Consider the following 19,373-nt stretch of genomic DNA (forward strand, 5'->3'; position numbering starts at 1 on the left):
CAGCTTCTCCTGGGGAACCAATTAGCCTCCAAGTGATCAGAGTGCAGGCTCACCTACCCACTCCCTGCACTCTGTCACACTTCTCCAGACTAAACAAACCCATTTTTTTCAATCTTTCCTAATAGGTCATATTTTCTAGACCTTTAATGATTTTTGTTGCTTGACTCTGGACTTCCTCCAATTTGTCAACATCACAGGAAGTGATAGCATTAGCTAAATCCACTGATTTTACAGAAGAGTCTGACAGTTCCAGAGACTATAATTACTGATCGTCTTTGTAAGATACTATCACTGGCTGAATGGCTTTAAGAATCAGGTAGTTTCTACCACTTCTGGAACAGATTATCCTCCCAGTCCAAGCCAGATTGCTAACAGAAGCATCCTTTTAATTCTGGTGGTTAATCCCTTTTGGAATTCCACCCAATCCATGTTAAAGTCTGTTCTCCTTTACTTTGGTAATTGCTTCAAAGTGCTTTCTCCCCTGACCATGCTAGCGGCAAGCATCATTTTGTACATGAATCCTTGAGAATCAAGTTGAGTTTATACTTTTTAATCATAGCCTTCCTTTTAAACTAGAATACTGGTCTCATTGAGTCAAACTGAAAGGTTTCCTGTAAATACACACACACACACACACACACACACACACACACACACAAATTCCTACCCCAGTTTTGGAACGATCACTCTTTCGGTCACTGGGAAAACAAAAATTAAAAAGAGCAGGCGAAACAGATCAAACAGACATTTGCTATTCAAACCTCTCATTTATATGTCAGACACAATGGGATCCCATTTAAAATGGTACTGGTACATAGGCTTCATTCTTCTCAATGGCAGCTGAACATCAGTCCACTTAAGTATTTAGCTGTGTAAGATCAGATGCTGGCTTTGAATAAAATCAAGCAGGAGGGGGTCCCAGTACAGAGTCTCTGGAACTGACCTGGCTTCTTGGGATGAAGTTTGCCATTTTCCATTCCCAGCATCACCTCCTTTGAATACCTGGGGGTGTTTCTGGATCCCTGCTGGCAAAAAATGCTGGAAAGAAATTTGTTAAATTAGCACTTATTGCTGCCAAGAAACTGTTTAACTGTAAGGTGGAAATGTGAGAAACCTCCCACTCTGCAACAGGGAGCTAACGTATTGGGCTGCTATGCTCCACTGGAAAAAATCTGCTGTAATTTTAAACAGAAACCACAAAGGTTTTAAAAGTCTGCAGGAGACTCGTGGAATTTTTAAACAACATGGGAAAGATTGTTATTCTTCTGAGTTGTCTGAGGTATATTATCAATACACATTATTCTTCTAGTAAGGCCCTCATCCTGAACTCTATACACAGCCAGAACAACCCACCAACTTCACTGGGATTTCTGGGGGTGGAAAGTATGCAGGAGTGGTTCTGTATATAAAAAGATACCTAGGTTTCATGGGTCTCCACTTTTGTGAGCAGAATTTTGCACTCACAAGTCATTCATGCTTTTTCCTGGCAGGTGCAAAACTCTGTCCATGGAGTTTGAAAACCAGTTTGAAAATCAGGGGCTAAATTGCTAGCTACATACAGAGTATGTGTATTCTGTGTTCTTTTATGTAGGGGGTTAATACTGACATCTTTTCTTAATGTTCAAAATTTAAAGTTCTTAACATTTAATCTCTAGACACAAAAAAGCCCAATCCTGCAAGCCTTATTCACATGATCAGTCTTTACATTGGGTTATCAGCATGTGTAAGGACTACTCATTTGAGAAAGGGTTACAGGGTTGAATCCTGTATCATCCGATATAACAAGCCTGATGGGCCTGATCTAATGCTGAACTGAAGTCCGTTAACTTTAGCAGGCATCAGATCCGGCCCTCTGTCAAAAACTACACTAAGCTAAATGAATAATCTGCCATGCTGAAAGGGGACAAATAAATAACATGTTTAGCTAACTTCATCAACCAGATTTTCAAGACACTCACTTAAACAATGAATCCATCAATAGTTATATTAATAGAGAGTCTGAGCAAAGCCTTTTGAAGTCAATGGAAAGACTTCCATTAATTTCCATAGCTTTGGATCAGGACTACATTGCACAAAGATATTAAAAAATTCCTCTAGGAGTGCTGGAAACTATTTTAGTCCACCCAAGATGGTGGGAAGGAGACTAGAATATAGTATCTGGACAGATCAGCAGAGGACAGGTAAAAGTGGAGTTTTAAAGACAGTGTAAGGTAAAACTATGTTGTATAGAGTGTAAGTATGATCAGGACTCTTAACTGCAGCCCTAAGACTGCATCGCGGTGATTAATCTGCAATACTCTTCCACATCTTGCATGTAGATATGCTATATTGTATATTAGTAAGATTTTAAAAACAAAATAAAATCCAATATTACTCCTCACATGCCAGTGGCAAGGTGATATTAAAAATAATTACAGCTGGGAATTTCAAAGGAGCCTTAAGGAGGTAGGCACCAAGCTCTGAATGAAACGATCAACTGCACTGCATGAAAGTGAAAAGTACATAGTGTACATTGTGCCTATATAAGCACAGCTGCTATTTATTTGAAACTCAATCAGGAATCAATGCATGCTTGGTTTTATGGCAAACCAAGATTGCATAATGTATGTAAATGATTCAGGCTTTCAATTTGTTAATTTTATACCTTACATTAACACTAGTCACATCTTTACTGGCTGAGAGGGCAGTGATTTATATAGCTATGTAAATTACATGGGCCTTTCAACTATGGTTCGGAAAACATTACACATCCGAAGCATTTGTGTGAATTGGGGAATTAATAGGGAGAGCGGATTTTTTCAGTGAAAAACTTGAACACTGAATGTGTGTCAATGATGAAGCAGAACTGGTGCATACGTTGTAGTCCCTTCCATCCCTTCTGCCAGCAAATCGCCCACTCTTCCTCTCATCCCCAGCCAGCCACCTCTGTTATTGCAGGATGGACAAAACTGGGACATGTCAGAATAAAGCTCTCTCTCTCTCTCTCTCTCTCCCTTATTATCTTGTGCAGGCACATAGTGGAAGTCACAGTCTAGCCTTTGGATACTTTAAAATAACATACATGTATAAAACACATGCATGAAACTATATAAGCAAAAATAAGGCAGATTTTGCTTTTTTATCATAGACTCTAAGTCCTCTACATTTTTCTTCATTAGAAGACTGGTAAGACTGGAGAGACCTTTTCGGCTTAAGCCTTGGTTTTTGGTTTTGGTTAGGCATAAGTTTGCCCTCCAGCATTGTATTTGGCTTTGATTTCAGAGTGGTTGTATATTTGGTCCAAATTAGGGCTGTCAAGGAATTAAAAAAATTAATCGCAATTAATCTTACTGTTAAACAACAATAGAATACCATTTATTTAAATATTTTGGATGTTTTCTACATTTTCAAATATATTGATTTCAATTACAACACAGAATACAAAGTATACAGTGCTCATTTTATTTTTTTATTACAAATATTTGCACTGTAAAAAACAAAAGAAATAATATATTAAATTTAAAACTTTACAGCCTACAAGTCCATTCAGTCCTACATCTTCTTCAGCCATTCTTTCATACAAACAAGCTTGTTTACATTTGCAGGAGATAATGCTGCCCTCTTCTTGTTTACAATGTCACCTGAAAGTGAGAACAGATGTTCGCATGGCACTGTTGTAGCTGGCGTTGCAAGGTATTTATATGCCAGATGTATTAAAGATTCATATGTCCCTTCATCTTCAACCACCATTCTAGATGACATGCGTCCATGCTGATGACAGATTCTGTTCGGTAACAATTCAAACCAGTGCAGACTGACTCATGTTCGTTTTCATCATCTGAGTCAGATGCCACCAGCAGAGGTGGATTTTCTTTCTTGATGGTTCGGGTTCTGTAGTTTCTGCATTGGAGTGTTGCTCTTTTAAGACATCTGAAAGCATGCGCAGCATGCTCCACATCTCGTCCCTCTCAAATTCTGGAAGGCACTTCTGATTCTTAAACCTTGGGTCGAGTGCTGTAGCTATTTTTAGAAATCTTACATTGGTACCTTCTTTACATTTTGTCAGATCTGCAGTGAAAGTGTTCTTAAAACGAACAACATGTGCTGGGTCATCATCCAAGACTGCTATAATATGAAATACATGACAGAATGCAGGTAAAACAGAGCAGGAGACATACTATTCTCCCCCAAGGAGTTCAGTAAAAATTTAATTAACACATTATTTTTGTAACGAGCATCATCAACATGGAAGCATGTCCTCTGGAATGGTGGCTGAAGCATGAAGGGGCGTACAAATGTTTAGCAAATCTGGCATGTAAATACCTTGCAATGCCAGCTACAAAAGTGCCATGTGAACGCCTGTTCTCACTTTCAGGTGACATTGTAAATAGGAAGCTGGAAGCATTATGTCCCATAAATGTAAACAAACTTGTTTGTCTTAGCGATTGGCTGAATAAGAAGTAGGACTGAAAGGACTTGTAGGCTTTAAAGTTTTACATTGTTTTGTTTTTGAGTGCAGTTATGTAACAAAAAAAAATCTACATTTGTAAGTTGCACTTTCATGATAAAAAGATTGCATTATGGTACTTGTGTGAGGTGAATTGAAAAATACTATTTATTTTATCATTTTACAGTGCAAATATTTGTAATAAAAATAATAATATAAAGTGAGCATGGTACACTTTGTATTCATAGATTATTCTGTGCTATAATAGAAATCAATATACTTGAAAATGTAGAAAAACATCCAAAAATAGTTAATACATTTCAATTGGTACTCTGTTGTTTTACAGTGCGATTAAAACCGCAATTAATCATAATCAATTTTTTGAGCTAATTGTGAGAATTAACTGCGATTAATCGACCATCCTAGTTCAAATACAAACTGGGCCCAGAATTAGGTTCTACTTTTAGTACTGCTGCAGTGCAGAAAAAAAACACACCTGGTAGTCAATTTATACAACTCCTGGATCTGCTGTGATGCCACTTGCCAAAGAACGTGCACAGTACTTAAGAAGACTTGGGGTTGCATCCAAAAATTCTTTTGAATGTTACTCTGACCCAGTAACTCCAGTCAGGATAGTTAATAGTTATTTTCAAGTAACTGATTGTCTCCAGTTTGCTCTGATTTTGTTTCATTGCTTATTTGCAGCTTGTAAAATTCACTCTCTTACTCAGCAGTAAGATCTGAGAAACATTTCAAAGAAGACTGCCACAGAGTGGAGCATGACATCTGATCAAAGTGCATACTGAAATACACACACCATTAGGTCAGTCTTCAGAATATAGATCCCAGGTCAGATTGACCCCAGAGAAACTCTGATGGTATTGAGCTTGGCTTCTTAATTAGCCATCTTTGGCATCAAAGCTCAGCTTCTTACTGAAGTTTAGTCACCTCTTAATGTCTTATTTCCAAATACATTGTTCAATGCTATAACATAACTTTTCTATTCAACACTTACTATCCATGCTTAGCCTGGGTCAAAGCAGAATTGTTTATAATGGGCTTGATGCAAAATCCAATGGAAATCCATGAGCGTCTTCTCATTGACTTCTGTGGGCTTTGGAGTAGGCTCCAACCAACAGCAAATGTGGCACAGCAGTTAATTTATTTCAATTCCACATAATTAGCCAACACATAAGTAACCAAATGAGTCATTCAACTTGCTATATTTTCCCCTTTACAATACTCCTATCAATGCAATATTGATAGCTGCGCCATATTACTAGAAATCACACTCATAACAGTTCATTTGCTGTGGGCTACATGCTGAAATCTATTCTCAAGTACTTAGGGGAAAAAATGCAATCAATAGAACTTACTTACTAGAACTTACAAGAGTGGGTCCTGTGAATCTAACAGTAAACCCAGTATCTACTGTTTGCTTCTTTTCTCTTGGATGCATGAATTAGGGAAAAACATACAAAAGCTGTAAGAGAGGCCGTACTTATGACACAACCTTATTACACAGTTTTGAGGGAATCATGGAAAGCATCTCCAAACCTTCTGAGTACCATTCTGCTCCACTGTCAGTAGGACTTCACCTGCATTAGGATACTGATATTTGGTGGTCACATTGGTGGTTAAGACAGGCTTTCCTGTACTGTTATTGAAGAAGAGGTGCCTGTTCCTAAACTGGGGAAACTATCAAGATAGGCAGGGCTGGCTCTACGTTTTTTGCCGCCCCAAGCAGCAAAAAAACAAAACAAAAAACCTGCTGAATACGCTGCCACTGGAGAGAACAGGAACATCGGAGGGAGCTGCCGCCGAATTGCTGCTGCAGGAAACAACGGAGAGGAATCGCTGCTGCCAGAGAGCCGCCCCTTCAGCAGCACTGCCCCAAGCACCAGATTGCTTAGCTGGTGCCTAGAGCCGGCCCTGAAGATAGGGAAACCTTCAAAGGAGAATTGCAAAAAATAATGGGAATATGTTTGGTACCTAAGCAAATATAGCATTTGTTACATATGGCAGCATGAATATTCAAATCTGAATGTTCAAAATGAGCGTATAGACATACCCAGTCTTGTTACGGTATCTCTCTGAGTCGAGCTGGTGTCTCTAATTGAGGGCAGCTATTTAATTGGTAAATTCCATCAAAAAGTCCAGTATGATGATAGAAACTGCAAAACTGGAAAATGGATAAGAAGGCACATGATTTTCAAAGCTGCTACACTGTAAAACAAATTCTACTACCGCGCATTTTCTAATCCACTAAGACACTGATCCAAAGACCTTTGAAGTCAGTGGGAATCCTTGCATTACTTTACATAGGCTTTGGACTCCGCCCAGTGTTGGCAAAAAACTCTGTAAATTTCAATTTGCAGATTTTCCTCCTTATTATGCCATTAATGATTGAAGAAGGGCTTTCCTCATTATGGAATGGACAGGACAGTTGGTTAGGTTCCTTCCCAGAAACCAGTGCATGACCAAGGATCCATCTAAAGCTCAGGACAAGTGCAGTCCCCTGCCTCCTGGTTGCAGCCTCCTCTGTAATTATGCAAACCATAGTATGGGCTCATTGGATGGTGATGTTTCTTGGAGCAGCATTGACTCCTAATCAGATTTTAGTGGAGACCGCAGGTGAGCATGCTGCAGCCTGTAGCTTCTCCCTGCTCTGTCCACTCATGGCCTCATCATCATCAGATTTCTATAGTCTTGGGCACCCAGATGAGGCACTCCCCAGGGGGAGGGGATGCAGGAGCATGTAAAGGAGCCAGTGATTACCCTTCTATTGAACTTTCCTCCCCTGTAGGTTCCACCAGGTTTGGCTCCCTTCTGCTCACAGAATCAGAAAGGAGAACCTGGACTATTCTTGGTTAGAGAGACAAGGTGGGTGACCCACCTCATCTCTCCAATATCCTGCGACTCACACAGCTACAACACCACTGCATACATTTTCTTGGTTAGAACAGTTTCAGATTTTTTTTTTCTGTGTGAGCGCTTAGATAACCTCAAAATGTCTCCCTGTGAAAGAGCAACACATGGAATTCAAGGTGTTGGTTTTAATCTTCCTAGTGCTAAAAGGCTCACCTGATTACCTGCAAGATCACCTTTCTGGCCATGCCACACTGCCTTAGTTGCAATCAGTGGAGGTACAGAAGCTGGAGCTCCCAGGTGGTAAACAGGAGGAAGACACTAGCATCCTTTGTGAAGGATCTTCTCCTCTGGAGCTTGCTTGTCCCATTTCTCTACAAGAGCCTGGATCTGCTAGTCTTCCAGACATTGTAAGGCTCATCTTTTCTCCCAGGCACACGGGGGCCTTATTTAAAGCCCAGTGGAATAAATTAGGGACTTTCATTAATTTAAATGGGTTTTGGTCAAGGCCTTGGGGAGTTTGAGAGTGTAGTTTATTTATTGTTAGGAGAACTGAGGCATGTTGGCTGCTGATCTATGGCTGGAATGAGCAGTCTATCCCTTGTCACGTTGGATAATGGTAGGATAAAAAGTGTTGATGTAATTTGTAAGGGCAGTCTGAGCTCAGGACAGACACCTGCTAAATGGGGCAACACCTTTCATAAATTGAAATTATATGTAAATGGTCTTGTTTTAAAAACTCACACTTGCCATGAACTCAATCCTTAATAAAGAGTAGGGGGGAGTGTCAGAAGGGTGGTAGGAGTTAGGTGCCCAAATACCTTTGTGAATCCCTCCATAGTGCTCTGGACATGTTGAAAGAAATTTGGATTTAAAATGCTGTTACAGACTGCTAAAATAGCCACTGATGCATACACAGCGTTATATCCTTAAGTTCAAAAACACATGCCAGTGTGCAATGCACCAACTGCTCACACTTGTGACTATACCCAAGAGGAAAGATTCTAGCTGAATCAGAATTTGATGAGGCAATTTTTATAAGCATCATGCGCCAAGCTTTAAGAAACTCTAAGTATGCTGATCCTTTTACTCAGGATGTGGATAGCTCAGTAACAGCACATTAACCCTCCATAATTTTTCCCATTTGTCATTTACAAACAGTTTGTAAAAGCATGGAGGTGAATGGTACAACAAACTCATATAATGATATTACAGATGTAGTAGCGAATCTTGGGATTAATAATTTTTTAGGAGTCACAGAAAGTCGCAGGGGAAGGAGCAGTTGATAGATGCATAAAACAGATGGCTCATCGGCTATGAATAGGTGACCCTCATCTGAAGAATCTAGGGACCTCACTTTGCTAATCTAATTAAGTGGGAGGTACTCAAATACTAGGGTGATGGACACTACTACAAATCCCCACCGAGGGTAGAAGGATCTTGGTAAAATTTTCAAAAGTACGCAAGCGACTTAGCAGTCTAAATCCCATTTTCAAAAGTGACTTAGGGCTTGTATAGATGAACAGTTAGTGCATGGCAAGCTGGGGTGTAAATCTACCACTCTCTAGTCTGCTGCGCCCTAACTGTCCATATGGACTCTGCTATCACACACTAAAAGTTCCATAGTGTGCTTCGATCACCTCCATTTTAAAAAAGGAGTAGGTCAATGTGCCCTAGGAAACAGCAGCAGGGTCTATATAGATAATAACAAGGAGTCTGGTGGCACCTTAAAGACTAACGGATTTATTTGAGCATAAGCTTTCGTGGGTAAAAACCCCACTTCTTCAGATGCATGGAGTGAAAATTAGTCTTTAAGGTGCCACTGGACTCCTTCTTGTTGTTTTTTGTGGATACAGACTAACACGGCTATCCCCTGATATATAGATAATGTGCAGCATACTAGTGTGCTGTAGATTTCCACCCCAGTTTGCTGCACACTAACTGTTCATCTACACAAGCCCTTAGTTTCTTAGCAGGCTAAGACTCATTGAAAGTCAACAGGAATTAGGACATGTGGCTGGTGAAATTAAGGCAGATGGGAGATAAGGGAGTTCACCAGTGGAGGAAGGCAGGGAGGTAGGGTTTTTTCCCCTTAATTTGCAGGTACTCTACAAGGAAGACCCACAATGGGAAGAAAATGGCGTGTTGACAACAGTGCTACTAGCTCTTTCTTTGCCTGCACCTGTTGGGACCCCTGCCAGACAGGCATTCTGACCTTGGAGGTTTCCATCCAAGCCCTGGATTTGACTCGCTGACCTCCCTAGGTCCCTTCCAGCCCTACAATTCTATCATTTGTTGAACAAACATCTATCAGGGATGGTTTCAGTTTACTTAGGTTTACTCAGTCAAGAGGCTAGACTTGATGGGCCTTGGATTCCTTCCAGCCCTACATGTCTATGATTCTAAAGTATGTAAGTCACTTTTGAAAATAAGACTTATGCTTCTAAGTCTTTTGGGTGCTTTTGAAAATTTACCCCATGTCTTATTTTAAGAGCTAAGCAGATTTGGGCCTGGTTATAGAGTGGGAAGAGTAGTTGGGAGAAAATCTGGTTTGTTGTTTTTGTGCAATAGCAATAGCTTCTCTTAATGATTTTATCATTATATTTTTATTGTCAAGGTTTAATATGGTGTATTTGTTGTTTTATCCAGTGGCCAATGGTACAGCTCTGCAGTATTCTGCAAAAGATTTGGGTTTGAATTCTGACCCTGTTACCTCACTCCCCAATGTTTTAGTGAGTATGGCTGAGATCTTCAAAGGGGTTTGAAGATGTTAGGCACTCAACTCCCTTTGAATTTCAATAGGAATTGCACACCTGTTTCTCTTAGACTCCTTTGTAAATCACAGCCTACAACAGTAAGGAATTGTTAACCTAATGGCCATATTCTGCAGGTTCATGTGGTGTTAGAGCTCCTAAAATAAACTGGATTGTCCCTAGTTAGCATTTGGATGGGAGACTTCCAGGGAGAAAAAGAGTCCACTGAAGATCCCTATCTTTTGCATACATGGCCGTAACCATGAGTCCATCGTTTCTGGAACTCATTCAAACAGTTCTCCTTGTGCTCCTCCATTTTCCACCTATGAACTTTCATATTTATTTATATTTCTATTTATTTTTCATACCTTTACTTTTTTTAAAAAAGGAAATTTCAGGCAGTAAATTTACATTAGTACAATGTCAAGGATGAGACTTTAGTTGCAGAAAAGGCAGGACATTCACCTTTCTCCTCTTGGACCCCACATTCCTCTGATCTTTTCCCTCTACAATCCATACAACACGCTTCAGCCAAATTAATCTTCCTTCCACCATTCTGATCATGTTATTCCCTTGTTTGAATCTGTCCCCTGTGACTGGCCCCTTTCAAATTCTTCATCTTCACTTTCAAAGCTTATCATATTGCTGCTCTTGCCTACATCTCTGCAGATATTGTATCAACCAGCCAAAACGATAGAAAGTAAAACCCTGTGTGAGACACTGGGCAAGTGTATCTTTGTCCCACTCAAATGCTGAACCACATAAAGAGGTCTATGAGTCTGTGACTATCTCCAAGCTAAAGGCTAGGTCCTTCATGTGGAGGAAGTCACAGACTCGTAAACACCTTTACATGGCCCAGCCACTAGAATGGGTTACACCTATATAGCTTGGCACCTTCCTACTGAAGAGACTGCCTCGCTCCTTGTACTGCACTGCCACAGCTTGTTGATATAAAAGTGAGGGGCTGGCAGTGTGGGACCCTCCTCGTGGGACCCTCAACTGTGCAACAAGCTTTCCAGTCTGAAACATCCCATGTCTGTTGAACTCCAGAGCATACTGCCAGGTGCATCTCTTTGTGCAGGCTGGGTTTGATGGGTGTTAGACCTGTATGTGGGAAAGGGTGTGTGTTTTGCTGGGGGCTGAGTTCTGCTGGCTGGCAGAGGGTAAGCTGCTGTTTTATTTTATTTTTGTTCTTATAACTTGTGGTAGAGACTCTGAGAGCCTTGGATAGGTGCCCTTTTTATTACAGTGTACATTAAAATGAATAATAAACACAAACTTAGAACACCTACATTTGGTCATGAAGTTACTCCATAAGTGCAGGTATGTAGTGCTGATACTTTGACAGTTTAAAAATAATTTTTTAAATTATGCTTTGTTAATCCATATACTGTTGTGATGATTTGTTTTTGTCAGATATATTTTCCCATCACCTGGAATTTGGGCTGTTTGTGTATGACAGGCTAGACTATTCCTAGTCCTCCAAGTTTTCCCCTTTTGAAGAGACTAGATACAATCTTGGGCTCTGTGTTCTGCTCCCAGGGCCAAATTCGGCTTTTATTTATATCCTGGAACTGAGAGAGAATCTGGCCTTGGTGGCACAATGACTGGGTATTTCAATGCTGATTGCACCAGAAGAGCAGGAAGCAAACAGGTGAAAGTTGGGCCACAATCTCTTTTTGGCACCAGCCTGCCAAGCTGACCTGGCCCACAGGGTTAAAGGACCTACCGGCAGCTGCTGGTATGTACACTTCTCCTGTGCTTTGGCTGACATTATGCCTGACATGGACACAATACCTCCTGGAGCCGCCATAGGCAAAACAAAGCAAGGCCATGTTGGTGGTCTACTGGCAGGTATGGTTTCCGCTGAGTTGCTGAACCCTAGCCTGAGCATAGTGTTAGGGGGAATCTGTGCTTCTGGAGGTGCTCTCTTCTTCCTGAGATATAAAACTGAGGTTCTTGTGGGCATGACCTTTTTTGTGGCAGGAGTATAATGGCCATATTCCAGCACATGTAATTACAATGGGCCAGATTCAACTTTCACAGCGCACCATTAAAGTTAAGGAAGCAGCAGGTGCTCATCACCTCTGAAAATCAGGTCACAGGTGTCTGAGGTTGGGCACCCGAAAATGGAGATATTCAACATCAGTGGTCCCTTTTGAAAACCTGGCACTAAATGACTGACTTGCCCATAGTCATACTGTGACTCAGCTGCAGAGCTGGGAACAGAATCCATAGCAGGCTACTGGCTCCCTCAGTCCTGCTCTCTCTTCTGAATGACATGCCTTTCATTCCGCCTCATCCCTCCATTTAAGTACCCCATTTTAAATGTAGACAAGGTTTTCTAAAATCTCTCTCTCTGTTTTGAAAGTAAGTATGGGAGTATTACTTTAAAGTTGTTCGGATGCTTTTTCCTGTGCTCTCTGCATAAACATGGGTCATGTTTTTTCTTGCAACCCCTCAGATTTCCTCTAAAAATCACGTATTCAACAGGATGAACAGTAATCCCCTGCCACCTATGGGACTGATAAGCAAGTATCTGAGTTGGATTAACTTAAACCTGACAAATCAGAGAATTCTCCTTTATCTCTTGAATAAGACATGGCGCCAAAAGCAATAGATGGACAATGCCGTACTTCTGAGAAAGGGTTCATATCGGTATTTGATATGAAGGATGATATCTTTGAAAGTCTCAAAACACAGATAAGATTAATTTGCTCATTTCTTGGGAATTACCCTTTTATAGCAATGAAAAGTTCATGTTAGGGTTTGTGAAGGTTCTGGGATAAAGTCAACACTCCCATCTACTGGTCTCATTTAGAAAAGTTTTTTTTTAGATTGCATTTTCTATTTTCCAGGATAGGTTCCATAAAATTCTGCATCGCAAACAACTCCTCCCCCACCAATAAACATAAAATTTGAAAATGCACAGTTTCAAAATAAGTACATAATTTTCGGACACTAATGAAGTATATCACACTTGACTTAGTGCACTTGAAATATACTAAAAGGAATGGTTTCAGAGTAGCAGCCGTGTTAGTCTGTATTCGCAAAAAGAAAAGGAGTACTTGTGGCACCTTAGAGACTAACCAATTTATTTGAGCATAAGCTTTCGTGAGCTACAGCTCACTTCATCGGATGCATTTTTCCACTGAATGCATCGGATGAAGTGAGCTGTAGCTTACGAAAGCTTATGCTTAAATAAATTGGTTAGTCTCTAAGGTGCCAGAAGTACTCCTTTTCTTTTTACTAAAAGGAATGTAAGTTCACGGAAATGTGCTACTTTTTCACTGACTGATATTACTGTTCTTTGGCACATATCTGCCTTGCATGATGGGTTCAACATACTATTAATCCATTAATAGTATGTCCAAATCTTCTCCTGCTTTCTCATTACTTCACAGTATGTTCAGTATGGTAAGTCACAAACCTACCAGAGTTTACCAAGATTATTGTAAATGACAGACATCCTCCATTATAAAAGGCTTATCGCTTCTTTCTTTATTAGTGTGGGAGGCTTAGGAAGAGATCCCATGGGGTACTGTAAAAAGTATATGCACAGATGAATTTCACTGTTCAGCACTGACTTGTTGAAGGCCCTCTTTGCTATTGAACTACTGAGGTAACTGCACAATAGAGGCCGTGAGTGGAGCTGTGCACCTCCCCCACATCAGGGAGTTGGGCTCTATGCTCGCTGCATAGGGTTGCTGGGAGTGGGCAGGGGGAAACTGATCCACATGGAAAGGAGCCCTTATAGTCAGGCACCCAGGAACCAGTGCCTGAGACCTCTCCAAGCAGAGGATGTGGAAGACTAGTGGATGCTGATTAGCAGCTGCAGAGAGGATGCACCGCTGCCCTGAGACCTAGCCTAGCGCTGGGGTGTTGATTCCATTTTCACTTCAGCCACCACTTCATTCCCTGCACACTGCCCATTTAATTGGACTATTGGGTAGGGGGAGGTGAATTTTCATATCCAATACCTACTTACAAAACCATTGACGTCACATTGAATACTAACCTATTCAAAATAATCCAATCATTTCTGGCTCTTTTTGTCAAAATTAAACTGTAATAACAACAATCCTGTTTTACCATTCACTGCAAACAAAGTAAGGGATCTCATTGTTGTGATCAGATATGCTAAAAGCATGAAAGACATTCCTTTTCTGTTCTTCTTCTTCTTTGTGATCTTTGGAATAAAGGGTTTAGTATTAGCCCTTGACCAGATGAGATATGTATTCATATGAGGTAAACATTAATTTGATTTTGTATTGTTGCTATGTTGTTGGGAGATTTATAAAATGTAGTGGGAAGCTCTTTCTCCCACTCCCAAGCAAGAGGTAACCCAGTGTAACCTGCAGTAAACATATTACAAAAATCATGTAAAAATTACATTGCAGTATTGTTCTTGCTGTGGGGTAGAAAAGAACAATTAAGGGTTTACTCACTGAGGGCAAGATTCTGCCACTCTTGAGCAGTACCTTATTTCAGAAGCAGGCCCATTCATTCCAAAGGCAAAGTGAAGCACTACACAGCCTGAGTAAAGGTGATAGACTTTTATAGCCCTCATGTAGTCTCATTTACTTCAGTTCACTCAGATGAGTAGTCCCACTGACTTCATTTTTGCTCATAAGCAAACACTTCTCATGAGAGTGTGGGTTGCAAAGAGTGTAAGGAAAGATTTGCTCATATTACATCAGGGTAGCTCATTAAGTGCACTTGTACATTTATAGTAGGACTAATAGCACCAACTGTAAAAGAGTGTGTAACCCTTACAGAGAAGCTCAGTTTAGCAGAAATCTTGTCATGTAATCACCATGTACGCATAATACCTCCCACATTTCTTCTTATGCACTGTTCTTGTTTTTGCGTACAGTAATGCTTATGTTTGGATTCACTTCCCTTGTGGTATGAAAGCCAAGAAAAATATTGAGCTACTTCTTTCATAAGGTAATGATAACATTTTACTCAAACATGAAAATAGATAAAGTAGTTTGTAGCTCTTGTGAGATTATTAATTATTTTCAGAAATTAAAATAAGACAAATTCTATTTTAACAACCTCTTAATAACCTGCTTATTATTTAATTTAATAGTAAATTTAAAATGATTTTCTATTAGTTTTCACATTACAGTAGCACTGAAAGGCTCCAACCAAGAAGCACAGAGGTGAAATGCGTTGCCCAAGATCACACAGCAATCAGCAACCAAACCAGGGATTGAACCCAAAACTTTTGATGCCCAGTCTGGTGCCCTATCCATTAGATCTTACAGCGAAGAAGCAAACCTTCATATTTATCATAGGCTTTAATATCGGGTGGTTGAAACCAACCATTATTTTAGTCACTTGGTGCAATTCACACCCCCGTAGAGTGCACTGCAGCACAGTGTAGGCATGGCATTGATCTAGCGCTTTTAGAATGCTTGGTCTGTTTTCTCACATGCTCTCTGGCCTTCTGCTGCTGAGATCTTAAACATTGTGTTGTTCACACTGATGATCACTTTGTTTTTTATGTATCAATAATATTTGTTGATTCTTTTCCCTTTTTGATTGAACTAATAGACAGCAAACATGTCCCAGGGTTTATTTTCTATGGGCTTAATCCTACAAGGTGTTGAACTCCACTTCCTTGGTATTTAGTACCTTTACCTCCCCAGGGCTGGCCTTATGTGTGGGTGACTGCCTAGGACACTGTGGTCAAGAAGCCGCAGAAGGGCCGTGCCCACCCAGGAGGCAGGGAGAGGGGACAAAGGGGACTGCAGGGCAGAAGCAAAGTGCTCACGTGCATCCCCTCTCCACCCCGCCAGCAGCATGACTGCTGCAATGCTGCTGCCGCTCCACCTGTTGCTGCTCTGCCTTCTGAGCGGCTGCCCGCTGGACGGGGAGCAGTACTCAAAGAAAGTTCACCCAGGGTGCCATTTTCCCTAAGGCTGGCCCTGCACCTTCCATTGACTGACATGGCAACTGAGGCCACTGCCATCTTGAGGGGATGCTTAGCACCTCAGAGGATTAAGCCCAACATGCCAAAATCCTAAATATATTTTCTGTCGCAGTTATAATGATTTTACTCCTGATTTTCACTGATACAGGCGAGGAGACTCAGGCTCCCTCTTCCTATAGTGATCTTATGGCATGTTCTTTCTAAAGCAAGTATTCCTTGTTTAATATGGTACCATATGTGACCTTTATTACCTTTGCTTACTGCCTTTGAATTATTATTTGGATGGAATTATTTTCAAGACCCCAGTAAGAATACTCATTAACACTACTGCCGCCACCACAAACCGTAACACCATCTGATCCATGTGAACATTAAAGATCTCATTCCATTTTATTAGGAGTTTTTAGCCATCTTCTTGGCCAAAATTTCCCTTACCCATACTGTGTTCTAGTGGGTGACTGCATTTCAGAGGTTGGTGGCTGTATATATTTTGGCTTTGACCCTGCAGCCCCACAAAGCACTTTCTATTGACTCCAATGATAGTTCCAGGAGCAGAGAGGTTGCAGAATCAGCATATTGTTTGCAATGCTTCAGGATGAAAGGTACCTTGTCTTAAAGGTAAGATGTTATTTTATTAGCCAGTTGTCCAGCTGTATTAATAAAATACTGTTTGGAAATGTTTATACATACAAGATTTATCAGAATAAGATTGATTCCAAACTTAGATTTATTTCCCAGGCAAATGATGAAGAATCAGTCATGTTGTCAATATAATTCATTTGCTAGCACTTTCACTTCTGAACCAGAAAGTCCCCATGGGTTTGAATGTCTTAACCAGAACTTGCCTTCGTTCCCTGTACAGACACTACAGTATGGCTTATTTTGTCAGTCTAACCTTTGGGTGCTACGTTAAGCTCTGATACCTTTGGCTTGTCTTTTGTGGTGGGTCAGGTGAAAGTGAATCCATGGCACTTTGGGAGGGAAGGAGAAGCAGGCAGAAGCTTCCTGGCCAATATTCTCGTATTCAAGAAAACTGGCCAACACTGTGGGTGAAGTATTGCTGCATGCTGAGAGGTGGTTGTGTTTTCCTACCCAGTCACAAGCTTTCAGCTCGGTACTTTGAAAAAAGGCATTTACTGTAAATTAAATATATTTCCAGACAAAAATTACTTTAAAAATTACAGAGATATTATCCCTCAAAACAGCTTTATAAACCCAGGCCAATGAGAGTAAAAAGAAATCCAAACATTAAGGTCTGGAAATACATAGTAAAGTAACAGTCAATGACTCTATGCAATAACCATACAGTTATGATTGATTCATTGATTGTACTTGTGGTCTCTGGTTAGATGACCAGAATTTTAAAAGACATTCGATTTTTTTCATATTCTTCATGGTGTCACTGAATCTGACTCACTGTCTTGCTACCTATGGATTCTAGAAATAAACCTTAGGAAAATTTTGGGAATAACTTGCCTTGGAAGTGTGACGGGTGAAGACAATTTGAAAAAGAAAAAAAATCAAGCTTAAATTATTTCTTTTTAATTAGTCCAAAGGTAAAGGAGAGCAGCTTGGATTTCCTACAGTATTTTACAGAGTCTAAATGAAATAAAAGGAATTAGCCGTTAGTCACTGGAACTCAGGCATATGAACTTGTTTAGTCTTTGAATCCGACAAGGATATCCATCAGTTTTCAAACAAACAAACATGGAGGAATTATTTTTAGACAGGATGTGTTAAGTTTTATGCTCACAGGTGTTGGCCAGGCCTCATTTGTCAAACTGGTCAAGGTGTAAAAGGCTTTAATGATCTCCTAAATCTTCAGATCCTAAATCCTGACTGTCATGGTGGGCTGCCTTCCAAGGCCAGTCACCCAAATAAGCAGGTTCACTTGTATTGTAAACAGTCATAGATCAGACTGAATGATAAAGCCCGGTGGACCCCTGGAGCACAGACAGCTATATATATCTCTCACAACACTTTTTTGACAGGGCAGTACAGGTCATCTGTGTTTGTTCATGGACATATTAGTCTCTGGTTTTCCTGAGTCTCACTGCATCCTTTATAGTGGTCTTGTTTTCCCATTGTATTTGCTGTCTGGACAGGATGTTCTACCAGGGGAAGTGCTTCTTGTGGAAAAGGCCTCAATTAGTTATCCAACTGACCCTCCAGATACTAACTACCTGGCAGACATGAGACTGATGTGTTTAGATATGACCACAGATTTGTTTTATTGCATTGCTTTATAGTCATCTTACCAAGACAGGCAACAATGCATATTTCCAGTTGGCACAGAATAATAATATCTATTGTTTTCAAATGGTAAAAAACTTTAAAAGGACACGGCTGGTCATTGAAGGTTAATTAATTACTACTTTGGCAGACAGCTTTATTGTAGAAGGCCAGGAAGCTGTAATCATCTGAGATTTTCAAGCATCATGATTGTGGTGAGGAAACAGGTCATTGATAAGCAGAGGAATTAAAGGACCAGATGAAAGAGGTTGTCTTACAAAATATACATCTTTATTGTAAATAAAAATCAGGGATGTGATCCATTAACATCCATGCATGTTTTGGGTTCTGTTTCCACACAGAATGGAATAATTTATTCTATGGTACATGAAAGCAAACAGAATATCACAGGCAGTTTTTAAAAGATCTTTCAGTCCCCGGGCAGAGTTCTGGCAAGCGAGGGGAAGCTCTGCTTGATCAAACAGCATGTGTTATGAACTGCATTTGATTTTATAGTTTTCCAAAAAGCCATCCAAAGTTTTTTTCCCCCTCCCTCATTCTTTCTGCAGAGACATCTCAGCCTATGTTTTTCCTCACCCAGTTGACCCGGGCCAAGGACATGTATGCCAAAAGGGCCTGCAGTTCCCAAAGGCAGTGACTGCAGTGCAAAGCTAGCTGGTCCAACTTGGAGTCCTTGGGCTTTTGCTCACTCCTTTCTTCTAGGCTTCTAATTTTTCCTGTCTAAATCTCTCTTCCAGCCTCCTTCATCTCTTTGTCACAGCAGCAGCTGTGATTGCCACAATTATCATGCTGCTGTCAATGCAAAGCAGCATCTCTGAGACTGCTGCCCTAGAAACACCCAGCTATTTGAGAAAGGGGTGGTAAGTGGCACCATTATGAACACTGCACCAACTAACCTGCGAAGCAAAAATCCTTTTTAGAGTAACCAGGATAAAAAACCAATCGAATCAGGATCTCTCACCTACTGGCATAGTGCGTAGGTGTTCAGAAACAGGGGTGGCAGGTTTGTATAATTTTTGCTGGTGCCCAGAACAGGTCCAAGTCCTGCTTCGCCCACCACTACCTGCCTTGTAAGCCAATATATATTTTTTAAAATAATGTAAAAATGGACTGGAAACAGTAAGTGTTTTAC

At 40.5% G+C, this 19,373-nt stretch overlaps 1 long non-coding RNA gene across 1 annotated transcript in view; it reads right to left on the reverse strand.

Moving 5' to 3' along the window:
* Positions 1 to 770: 770 nt before the first annotated feature.
* The window catches only part of LOC141982665 (uncharacterized), a 69,232-nt gene continuing 50,629 nt past the window's right edge, over positions 771 to 19,373 (reverse strand). Inside the window, exons 2-3 of the long non-coding RNA XR_012638170.1 lie at positions 6,498 to 6,608; positions 771 to 1,038 (exon numbers count right to left, since the gene is read on the reverse strand). This is a non-coding gene — a long non-coding RNA (uncharacterized LOC141982665). The remainder of the gene's footprint in view (positions 1,039 to 6,497; positions 6,609 to 19,373) is intronic.

This window comes from Natator depressus, chromosome 2 (genome assembly GCF_965152275.1).
Source record: "Natator depressus isolate rNatDep1 chromosome 2, rNatDep2.hap1, whole genome shotgun sequence".
Taxonomy (NCBI): Eukaryota; Metazoa; Chordata; order Testudines; family Cheloniidae; genus Natator; species Natator depressus.